We start from the raw sequence: 12,159 nt of genomic DNA, 5'->3' as shown, positions 1-12,159 counted from the left end.
TCTGCCCTAAGAGTGTCCTGCCTCCTTGTCAGGTCATTTGTTTGAGTTTGTCCTTGGTGGACACGGTGGGAATGTGTCTGCCCCACAGACCTCGAGGCACCTTGCCCTGCTCTATGTTGAATACTTCCTTATCCTCTATGGCTTTTCTCCCAGCTGTAAACCCCTTCAGAGACACGAGCCCTCCATCTCTGGATGTGTCGAAGGAGAGTGAGCTGTGTGGCCACTTTCGGGGTTATTGCTGAGGGGATTCTTCTTCTTCTTTTTAAAAAATTTTTCCTGAAATATAGTTGATTTACAGTGTTGTGTTAGTTTCAGGTCTACAGCAAAGTGATTCAGTTATACATTTACATATATCCACTCTTTTTTAGATTCTATTCCCATATAGGTCATTACAGAGTACTGAGTAGAGTTCCCTGTGCTATACGGTAGGTCCTTGTTGATTATCTCTTTTATATATAGTAGTGTGTATATGTCAATCCCAATCTCCCAATTTATCCCTCTCCCCCCACCTTTTTCCCTGGTAACCATAAGTTTATTTGCTACATCTGTGACTCTATTGAGGGGATTCTTCTAAGGTTTCTTCCAACCCTCAGGCTCCATTGTCCTATTATTTCAGATCTGCTTATCTCCCATTAAAGGGCAGGGAGAGGCTAATGTTTGCACCCACCATGCATCACATGTGGTGCTTTTGCCTCAGTCATCTTGGCCATCCCATCAACCCTGTGGGATTGGTATTATGAAACCCCATTTCACAGGTGAGGAAACTGAGGCCTGGAGAGGTCACAGCCCATAAGAGGCAGAGCCAGAGTTCAGTCCCAGGTCTGGCTGGCTCCAAAGCCCTGTCCTACCACGTGAGGTTGCCTCCCAGTGTTTTTACAGTAAGATGACTCCCACAGCGGACATCACAAGCAAATCCCTTTCCTTCTCTGGGTCTCACTTTCCTCTTCTGGAAGCTGGGCAGGGTTAGCTGCATATGGTAAGGGCTCCACAGTGACTGGAGAGAATGGGGCTTGGGGGTAGAGGGGGTCAGCCTGGGAAGACTTTATGGGGGGCATTGGAGAAGGGTTGGAAGGAAAGAAAGGGGAGTCAGAGGGGGTGGATTATTGGGTTAAGTCTAATAGACAAAAACAAGATTGTGTGTGTATGAGAGGAGGGGGCCCAAGAGATGAGCAGAAACTGCCATCCAACTGGGAAAGGACAAGGGGACCCTGGTGATGTCAGGTTAAAAAACTTTGTCTCCAATCATACTTAATGCAGGATGGTGCAGGTGGGAAGCACAGAACACATTTCCATGACAGTAATGAAGCAGAGGAGAGGTGGCTGTTCAGTGGTCACTTTGGAAGAGAGTCCAGGCCCAGAAAGGAAGGCCTATAGGAAGCCCTGGGCGGGAGACGCGTAACCTGAGTTTGTCCCACTGCAGTTCAGGTCCTCCGGACGCAGGTGCCCTTTATCAGCACTTGGAGGCCGTTACTCTAGGGAGGTGGACAGCGGGTCCTCCAACAGCCTCTCCGGGCAGGCGGTCCCTAATACACAGCCAGGGAAGGCCTGCCTAGGTGTGCGGGCAGGTGGGAGGCCACAGAGGCAAGGCTGCGACCCTGGCCGGGACCGGACGGCTTTGGGCCTGTGTCTGGTCGCCGAGAGCAGGGGTGTGAACTCCCAGGCCCTGACCACCCCAGACACTCTGGTCCTGCTGCGGCTCTAGCCCCTGGGGCAGGGGCAGGGGTCGTACCAGCGCCCCGGAGGAGCGGCCGATCCAGGCGGCGGGGAGGGAGGAAGGCTTCCGGAGGGCAGCCACATCTGGCCCGGGACGCCCGCGCCCAGCACGGCCTTGGCCTGCCCGTGGGTCCCTCCAGCTCCAACGCTGGGGATCCGGCCAGGGGGTGCTGGAGGCCCCCGGCCCCAGTCCCCGTCCTCAGCCTCGCAGACCCCTTCCCTACCCGATGTCCCGCCCGCAGTGCCCACGCCAGCTCCCGGCTTTAGTCCCCGCCCCCAACCCTCGGGCGGCGGATCAGGCCCCCACGGCCTCCCAGTTCCCGGGCCGGCCCCGCCCCCTCGACCGGCCCCGCCCCGCGGCCTCGCCCCGCCCCGCGGCCTCGCCCCGCCCCGCGGCCTCGCCCCGCCCCGCGGCCTCGCCCCGCCCCGCGGCCTCGCGGTCCAGGGCAGGCCCCGCCCCCTGTTTCCGCTGGCTGCTGCTGTGGCGGCGGCGGCGCGCGAGGGCGAGAGAGCTGGATCCCGCATTCCTGGGAGCTCGGTGAGTGCGGCCCGGGGCGGGTGGGGCGGCGGGCCGCGAGCCGAAGGCTCGGGAGCGTGCGGGGTTACGGGCCCCGGCCGGCTGGAGGCGGGCCCGCGGGCCCGCAAGCCCCCGACCCGGTCCCCGGAGGGGCGAGCGGCCCGGGGCGCCCCTGGGAGGGGTGTCGGGGGGCGGCAGTGGGCGAGCTGAGGAAGGGGTGGGGTCAGCGCCCTGTGAGGGGGCGGGAGGCCCGAAGGGGACGGTGTGCGCGGTGCCCGGTAGCGGGGCGAAGAGGGGTCTGCAAGGGGAGAGGTTTCGAGGAAGACCTTTTGGAAATGCGGCTGCGGGAGTGGACGGCGGAATCCCAGGCGAAGGGATGGGGGTCTGTAGGATGCAGCAGAAAGGGGGAGCCCCGGAGCTGTCAAGGGTTTCTGACTGTGTGAGCCAGTGGACCGGCTGGGGGAGGTCCATACAGCGCCCCCAGGCAGGGCCGGGGGCTCGGGCAGGGCTGGGATACTAACTGCAGCCCCCCGGCACCCCGACCACTCCTTGAGCCACCGCTGGCAGATCGGTACTCAGAGTGACAGGGCTTTGGCACGCCCCGAGGTCCGAGATGTAGTCCATCTGTGCATCCAAGTTTGGGACTTTAAAAAACTTTGTTGTGGTTAAAAAAAAAAAAAAGAAAGAAAAAGTCCAAACAAGAAACTGCCTCCTTACCGAGAGCCGTATTTGTACTCGTGTATTTCAGAACTGGAGTCTTGGATCGCCTGTTTTTGAAAAAGATACTGGCCCCTTCTCAACCTCTTTCCCAAATGCCTGTAGTGTCTGGGGAGGTTTGAAGCACTGGGGAAGTATGGGATCCCCCGGGCTGGGTAGATCTTTCCTCCCCATCCCCCATACAAGGATAAGACCGCAGCAGTTCACCTTTCTTTGGTTCGGAGAACCAAACTCATTATGTCAGGATGCCCTTCTGACAGGCAGCTGTCCCCTTCCCTGGGGTGACTCAGGTATCCTCCTCCAGGAAGCTTTCCTGGACTAGTGGAGAAAACTGAGGACTCATGCTCTGATCCCTGTATACCAGCCAGCTTCCCTCTCTTTGCTGAAAATAGCCATAGAGAATGTATTGTATGTATGTTCTGCTATAAAGATGTGCAGTCAGCTTGTCACCCTAAGTAATGGGAAGGGGAGGAGAGGTATTATGGACAATTTCAAACGATGGACTGGACAAATCATTTATATTTAGCTAAGGAATGCAGCCAGGGAGGCAGAGGTTCACACTGGCTTCCTACCCTCCGCCTGGTCCTGGCAGGGCTGTTGCAGCTGAGCTGTGGGTTGTGGGGTGAGGGTAGGAAGAGGGTTGAGGTGGATAAAACTTGAAGAGTAATTCAGTTCTACACTCACTCATTGAAGACTTGCTGTGTGCAAGGCCTGGAACGGCTGAGAGTGGACCAGAATGGAGAGGGAGTTTTTTTGGTCTGACTTATTCAGATTTTAATCTTTCAATCTATAAACAGATAGTTAATATGAAAAGCAGTAACTAGTGTTTATAAAGTAATTTGTAGGGGATTTCCCGGTGGTCCAGTGGTTATGACTCCGCGCTTTCATTGCTGAGGGCGTGGGTTGGATCCCTGGAGGGGGAAACTAAGGTCCCACAAGCTGTGCTGTACAGCCAAAAAGTATAAATAAATAAAGTAATTTGTAGTTGGCCAAGTGCTTTCTCTGCACATTAGCTGTATATAATTTTCTTTGATTCGCACATAATGTTGTAAAGCATGTGTTATTTTTAATTGTCTCCATATAGTTTAGGAAAATGAGGCTAAGAAAGAATAAATGACTTCTCTGAGGTCACAGAACTCATAAGTGGAAGAAGCAGAGCTTGAACCCATGGCTTCTGACCTCTTATGCTGTGTTTTCTACTACGCCCAGCTGCCTCTGCCGTTCTTTACTGCTGAGCCTGGGAGACCTAGGCTCCGACCTTAGTCCTAACATCACCTAACCCTGGGCAAGTTACCTCCACTCACCAGCTCTCTGTTTTGGAGGGTTATTGGGTTAAAATATTTCTAGGGGCTTCCCTGGTGGCGCAGTGGTTGAGAGTCCGCCTGCCGATGCAGGGGACGTGGGTTCGTGCCCCGGTCCGGGAAGATCCCACATGCCGCGGAGCGGCTGGGACCGTGAGCCATGGCCTCTGAGCCTGCGCGTCCGGAGCCTGTGCTCCACAGCGGGAGAGGCCACAACAGTGAGAGGCCCGCGTACCACACACACACACACAAATTTCTAGAGTCTCTTTCAGCATTGGATATCTTAACAGTGTACAATGCTATCAGCAGCCAATCAGTCAGTTAATAACGGTACTTTATTTATTTGTTATTTTTTTAAAATAAATTTATCTATTTTTTGCTGCATTAGGTCTTTGTTACTGTGTGTGGGCTTTCACTAGTTGCGGCGGGCGGGGGCTACTCTTCATTGTGGTGCACGGGCTGCTCACTGTGGTGGCTTCTCGTTGCAGAGCATGGGCTCTAGGCTCACAGGTTTCAGTAGTTGTGGCACGCGGGCTCAGCAGTTGTAGCTCGTGGACTCTAGAGCACAGGCTCAGTAGTTGTGGTGCATGGGCTTAGTTGCTCTGCGGCATATGGGATCTTCCCGGACCAGGGCTCGAACCCGTGTCCCCTGCATTGGCAGGTGGATTCTTAACCACTGCGCCACAGGGAATTCCTATTTGTTATTTTTAATTGTGGCAAAAAAACACATGACACAAATGACCATCATAACCATTTTTAAATGTACAGTTCGGTTGCATGAAGTATATTCACATTGTTCTGCAACAGATCTCCAGAATTTTTTCGTCTGCAAAACTGAAGCTGTACACCCATTAAACAACTCCCCATTTCCCCCTCCCCCCAGCCCCTGGCAACCTCCATTCTACTTCGTGTGCTTTATTAAGCTCCTACTATGTCCTTAATTAATGTTGCCCTTGAGGTGTGAATAAGGCGAGTCTGGGTAGCTGACCAGAGTGCCAGTCCTCACCCCCGTGAATGTAACTCCAGCACGGGCCCTCTAGCACCGGCCGTATTGTTCAGTAAAAGAGTGAGCAGGTGAGACTAGGCAGTGGTCATGAGTTACAAACAGCAGGATGCTTTCCTTTAGATTCTGATCTCACCATTTATTAGAGGATGGCTTTGGTTAAGTTACTTAACTTCTCTACATCTCAATTTCCCAAACCGTAAAATGTACATATTGTGGTACATACTTTATAGAGAGATAAGGATTAAATTGGTTAGTATATGCAAGAAACTAACCATGGATTTTAGAAGATAATAAATGCTAATTAAAGTTTTTATTACTTAAAAAAAAAAAAGAGTGAGCAGCTGAGGCCTGGGCAAGGGCCTTCACCTCTTTGAGCTTTCGTTTCCTGCTTGCAAAACAAGGATAACAATACTGAGCTCTCAAGGCTGTTGGAAGGAGCAGTGAGATAATGTATGTGAAGCACGTAGCTTAGGGCCTCAGACACAGCAGGTGTTCAGTAAACGGTGCCTGTTATTTATAACCTAGCTGGAGGCTAGACTAACAAGAGGGGATAGGACTTCCTCTACCATTAAGGCCCAGGCCTGCTGCGGTGGGCATCCCACGGACCGAGGGAATGGATCTCATCCAGGTGCCTTAGCCTGGCCCTCCACATCCTCCCTACCCATCCCGGCCAGCCTGTCTAGCCTTACCTCCCACTCCCCTTCCCCCAGGGACCCCCGGTGCCAGCCAGACTCATCTCCGAGCACACTTCGCTCGTTCCTTCTTTGTCCCTTAGTTCATACTGTTCCACCTTCCTGAAATACTCCTCCCCCCTCCCTCCTTCCCCTCTTTTGAAGATCCTACTCATGTCTGAGCTCCTTCTTGGAGCCTTCCCTGGCCACCCATCCCCAAAGAACCTCCTTTTCCTTGGAACCCCTTTGGCATTTTATGTCTTCATCTCTCCTGGCTTTTCTGCACTGCCTGGGGTGATCCTTTAGTATGTATATCTTAGTACAAGAGTCTGCGCTGAGTTCTGATGATGCAAAAATGAAAATGGTAAATGTCCTTGTCTTCATGGAGCATAAAACGCAGTAAAGCGTTAAGAAAGGGCTTCAAAAAATGACAATTCAGGGACTTCCCTGGTGGTCCACTGGTTAAGAATCTGCGCTTCCACTGCAAGGCGCATGGGTTCAATCCCTGGTCAGGGAACTAAGATGCCGCATGCCACGTGGTGTGCCCCCCCCCCAAAAAAAAGACAATTAAAAATATAAGGTGAATAGCTTATGAGAGTAGAATGTGGTTTCAAACAGGGGGATAAATCACCCTGATGCTAGAGGACCACCTCATGCAGCAGGTGGTGTTTGATGCGAACTTTGAAGTGTGGCTTGCATTTCTACAGAAGGGAAGAAAGGCCAGCCTGAGGAATGGCACTGAGAAAGTGCTGGGGTTTGGAATAGCTCAGTTGGGCCAATGAGCGGGTTGTGTGGGGGGAACCAGAGGGACAAAAGGCTGGACAGATAGACAGTGACCATATTATGGGTGGCTTCAAATGTCCAGCTAAGGAATTTCCTCCATCCATGCATTGAAACTAAGTGTCTCCCATGCGCTGCCTGCTGGTGCTGGGGGGACTGCGGTTAACCTTGGGGGGCCTGGGAACCTTGCCGGGTTTTTTTTTGTTTTGTTTTTTGTTTTTGTTTTTGCGGTACGCGGGCCTCTCACTGTTGTGGCCTCTCCCGTTGCGGAGCACAGGCTCTGGACGCGCAGGCTCAGCGGCCATGGCTCGTGGGCCCAGCCGCTCCGCGGCATGTGGGATCTTCCCGGACCGGGGCACGAACCCACGTCCCCTGCATCGGCAGGCGGACTCTCAACCACTGCGCCACCAGGGAAGCCCCCTTGCCGGTTTTTGAGTAGGGGTTGCAGAAGCAGGGCTAGGCCTGTGGATGGCGAGTATGGGGTCTGTGAAGGGAGGAAATCATGGTGGGGAGAGTGGCTGGGGAGCTGTGAGGACCAAACCTGAGACATTTTGGAAGTAGGATTGAGACCATCAGTGGATTGACGGGATGGGGTGGTGAGGAAACGATGCAGGGGGACTGGAGGGGATTCTGGGCTGGGTGACGGTGAGGATGCAGGGCCATTTGCTCTTTTCAGGGCGGCATCATCGCTCCTCCAAAAGATTGGAGGCCCCTCAGGGCATAGATTCTCTTTGCCCCTGTGTTCTCCTTGGCCCCTCACTCATCTCCAAGGGGCACAAAATAGGCTCAGCGTGGACTCGGACGTTCTCAAGAAACGCGTCGTTTTTTGTTTTAATCGACAATTTATTTTATTTTTAAAATTTATTTATTTTATTTATTTATTTTTGGCTGTGTCGGGTCTTTGTTGCTGCGCGGGCTTCTCATTGCGGTGGCTTCTCTTGTTGCAGAGCACGGGCTCTAGGTGCGCGCGCTTCAGTAGTTGTGGCATGTGAGCTCAGTAGTTGTGGCTCGTGGGCTCTAGAGTGCAGGCTCAGTAGCTGCGGGGCACGGGCTTAGTTGCTCCGCGGCATGTGGGATCTTCCCGGACCAGGGCTCGAGCCTGTGTCCCCTGCACTGGCAGGCGGATTCTCAACCACTGCGCCACCAGGGAAGCCCGCAAGAAACACATCTCGTCATGGGGAACGTACAGTGTGGTGACTGGAGTTATCAGTCAGACTTTGTTATAAGTTGAAAGTTGCTGAGGCCTTCCCCGGTGGCGCAATGGTTAAGAATCCACCTGCCAATGCAGGGGACACGGGTTCGAGCCCTGGTCCGGGAAGATCCCGCATGCCGTGGAACAACTAAGCCTGTGCACCACACCTACTGAGCCTGCACTCTAGAGCCCGCGAGCCACAGCTACTGAAGCCAACATGCCTAGAGCCCGTGCTCTGCAACAAGAGAAGCCACGACAATGAGAAGCCGGCTCACTGCAACGAAGAGTAGCCCCTGCTCGCCGCAACTAGAGAAAGCCTATGCGCAGCAACAAAGACCCAATGTGGCCAAAAATAAATAAATAAATATATTTTAAAAAAAAGTTGCTGAGAGAGTCAGATCGTAAAAGTTCTCATCCCAAGAAAGACATTTTGTAACTATGTGGTGATGGATGTTAACTAGACTTCTTGTGGTGATCATTTTGCAATATGTACAAATATCCAATCCTTATGTTGAAACTAATATGTGATATGCCAGTTATATCGCAATTTAAAAAGTGCCCATTTCCCCCCCCACCAAAAAAAAAAAAGAACTGAATCTTACACCTTCTAGAATCCCAAGTTTGCATCCACGGCAGTATTTGTACAGGGGCCTGGCTGTCTCTGGAGTCATGTTTCCGCAGAGAGCCAAATGTTTCCTGTATATATCTTCACACCCCAAATTAACTACCCTTTCAACTTCTGCTACAATTTTATCTCTCACTTGATGGCCATTTCCCACCAAGTTTTTATTGCTCCTCAGAGTAACTTTAGATGTGGCAGAGATGGAAACAAGAAAGTTGTCTATTCCTTTACCTCAGCCTCAGTTGTCTATTCCTTTGACTTGTGTGAATCAAACTCACATCTCAGTAAAGTTACACACTTTTAAATATCTTGAAACTTTGTCTCACTTGTGAGTGGTCAAAATTACAAATGTTAAATCCCTGGATGCCAAGGGTCTACCCCAGGGATGGCAAATACCTGGCGCGGATACTCTTACTGTTAGAACGACCCGTAGCAGACATCACTAGTTGATCATGGCTGTCTTTCCCATCGAGCCAGGGCTTGGTCTCTGTCATCATGCTGTAGCACCCACCACCAGCTGAGTGGACTGGCACAGCAGCTGGAGTCCGTTTGCCCTTTCTGGCCTTCTCCAGCTGTTGAATGAATGGGTTCTCGATGGGAGACTGCAGCCCAAAGAGTGGCCATTGCTGGACAGAATTCACCCTGGCGTGGCTTCACAGCGAAGTGATGACCTAATGTTTCATTTATTTTCCTGCAGGAATATCCTTGGATCTTCTCTGATCTGTCAGCAGCCAAGGTGTTCACAGGAAATTCAAGGAAAACAGGTCAGTGCTGGTCCGGGTCCACTGTGTGCTGGGACCTCTGAAAGTCTGCGTGTCATAAACTGTCTAAAGCCAGAGTCTCTCTTGCCCTTTCACTGTGGCTTGGGGAGGGAGGATGGAGCGGGATGTTGACATTTTCTAGCTTCTCTCTGCCCCAGCTCTCGACTTTGAATTGATAAGCCCCTTAAATGGGGCTTTGGGAGCGGGGAGAGATTTTCCTCCTCCCCACTGTTTCTGAATGGTGGCTGGCAGTATTCTTAATTTCTTTCTTGACCACCCTTATTGTAGGGAGGGAGCCTAGGGAAGCAGGAGAGGCCTGTAACTTCCTGCTTCCTGTCTCCTCCCACCAGCCGGCCAGAAAAGAATCTGTGGGAATCAGACCCATCCCACCTGTGTCTGTTCCTCTATCCTGGCTGCTGCAGGAATGCCCCTGGCCCTCCGGTGGTGGGCACCCTCTGCCGGGATGCTCGCTGGGGGTCCTCATCTCTGCTCCTGCAGGCTCCAGGGGTCTTGCTGGTAGCTTCGTCGTTCCTAGCACCTGTGCGTCGAGGCCCCTGTGGAGCTGGAGCTGGGCAGGAGCTACCCAGGTCGCTGGTGTGGATGGTGCTGATTCAGGTTCTGGGGGTGCTGCGTACAGACCTGGGTCTTTTAAAATTTATGTATTTATTTTTGGCTGTGTTGGGTCTTCATTTCTGTGCGAGGGCTTTCTCCAGTTGCGGTGAGCAGGGGCCACTCTTCATCGCGGTGCGCGGGCCTCTCACTGTCACGGCCTCTCCTGTTGTGGAGCACAGGCTCAGTAGTTGTGGCTCACGGGCCCAGTTGCTTCGCGGCATGTGGGATCTTCCCAGACCAGGGCTCGAACCCGTGTCCCCTGCATTGGCAGCAGATTCTTAACCACTGCGCCACCAGGGAAGCCCAGACCTGGGTCTTTTAATGTTTTAATTGATGTGTGTTTTATCCTGTGGCTTCCTCCCGGGGGATGATCTGTAAATCTCTTACCTTCCAAGAACCCAGCTGCGCGGTGGTGGGGTGGTGTGGTGAGGAGGGTGCTGGCTGGTAGCTTTTCTTGCCAAAAAGAAAAAAAAAAGTCTGAGTCCCAGCAGAGATTATTTGGAGTCCCGGGAGTGGCTGCGGACCTGTGACCGGCCTGCCGTGCTTTGCACATGATACTCAGATGCCGGGATTCATATTTGTCGTTGTCATCATTGGCCACAGTTTCAGACTCTTTACGTATGTCCACAACTAATTTAATTTAAATCGTATTAAATCTTAATTTAACTCTCACGTAGCTTTCATGAGAGCCCTGTGAGGTAGCTGTCGTTTCCCCCCGTTTCACCGTGGCAGCAGTGAAGGTGGAGTGCAGGTCAGAGACTTGCCTCAGGCCGCGTCTTCATTGCCAGGAGAGCAGCGGCTCACACTCGGGCTGTCTGATTCCCACTGCCCCTGCCCTGCGCAGCAGACCTGCGGCAAGGAATCCGCTCCCCATCCCTCCTGGAGTCTGGAGTCTGCTGCAGCTGGGATGCAGGGCTCCCATTTTAAGTCTTCCCCCCTCCCCCCGGGGCTTGGGGGGGTGTCTGCTTTCAATCTTGCTGCCCTGGGATTTGGGGCACCGCCTACGTGAGGACTGGCTGTGCAGCCAGGCACGAGGCCAGGACGAGGGAAACCGGTCTGCTGAAAATCAGGTGGCAGGGAGGAGGGACTTGAGGACAAGCGGGTGAGGGTCCTCGCGGCTCATGGCACGTCTCACCCCGTCACAGAGATCCACGGGGCCCGCCCTGGGGGGCCTCAGATGGGCCTGCATCACCAGCCCTTTCTAGCCAGACGACCGTCCTCCCGTGCGTCTGTTTGAAGGCAAAGTGAGGGAGACCTGCGTGAAGGCCTTTCCGGACAGGAAGTTTATCCTCTCCGAAGGCCTTGGCCTTCACTGCCTCTGGTTTGGCCGTTTCTTGTCCTGCGCTTGCGCCTTTGGGATGGTGACCAGCTGCCGGTGGAGCTTCTCGTCCCACCTCTGCCTGGTTAGGTCCCCTGTGACACGCTGGTTGGTTCTTTAGGCCTGTCTCCTCCCCGCCATTGCTCAGATGCCTTCTCGCGCTGGTGAACGTGGTTTCTGAGTGGACGAAGGCCTGCCTGGGTCTCCGCTTCCAGTCTGGGGGCCTCCCCACTGCCCTCCTCTCACAAGACCTCCTGTGCCCCTGGCCTCGAGGTGCACGGGGGAGGGACGGGTGAGGTTCATGAGTGAACCGGTGCTCTGGGTCCTGACGGAAGCCGGGCGGGGGGCGGAGATTGTCCACAGAGACGCGTGCCGGTCTGGTTAGCGGCAGGGTCTCTGCCACCCCTTTCATTTTGCCTGCCTCCTGCCCCCCAGCCCCACGCACTTGAGAGTGAGAGGCCCCATCGCTGGACCCGAGCCTAACGAGTTCATAATTTCAGCTTCCGTCAGAGCCCCAGCCCGGTGAAATGAGAATATCTGCCTGGTGGAGGCCGGCTTCCACCCGCCCTCCCCTCGAACCAAAAACCACAACCCAAACTCAGCCCGCAGTGGCCGGGCTCCCGGAAGGGGCGGCCGGAAGGAGCGTGTCTGGGGGCTCACCGGTCAGCGCGGCGCTTTGGGCCCCACTCGGCAGCCACGTGTAGATGGTTTTTGAGTGTCTGTCGTTTAATACTACCTGTGCTTTTGAGTTTACCACCCGCTCCCCGCTCTGCCTTCCTCCCCACTCCCCTTCCAGTGCCTGGAAATTTATTGCACTTTGAATACTTGCTTACTTTCCAAGAGCCTCGTGATCATTTCTACACCCAGCGTCAGCATTTGTTAAAATATCTGACCTTGTGCTGGAAACAGGAAAGGATGGGGGTGGAGGACCATCCAGGGGGCCTGGAGA

General features: G+C 53.7%; 1 protein-coding gene across 1 annotated transcript in view; it reads left to right on the top strand.

Moving 5' to 3' along the window:
• Positions 1-2,170: 2,170 nt before the first annotated feature.
• The window catches only part of TSPAN9 (tetraspanin 9), a 182,130-nt gene continuing 172,141 nt past the window's right edge, over positions 2,171-12,159 (top strand). Inside the window, exons 1-2 of the mRNA XM_082636553.1 lie at positions 2,171-2,251; positions 9,217-9,283. The gene's annotated coding sequence lies outside the window, so the exon portion shown is untranslated. The remainder of the gene's footprint in view (positions 2,252-9,216; positions 9,284-12,159) is intronic.

Source organism: Mesoplodon mirus, assembly GCF_964341445.2.
Source record: "Mesoplodon mirus genome assembly, chromosome: 11".
Lineage (NCBI taxonomy): Eukaryota > Metazoa > Chordata > Mammalia > Artiodactyla > Ziphiidae > Mesoplodon > Mesoplodon mirus.
Note: the sequence above shows the minus strand (reverse complement) of the source record. Positions and strands in the feature narration are given on the sequence as shown.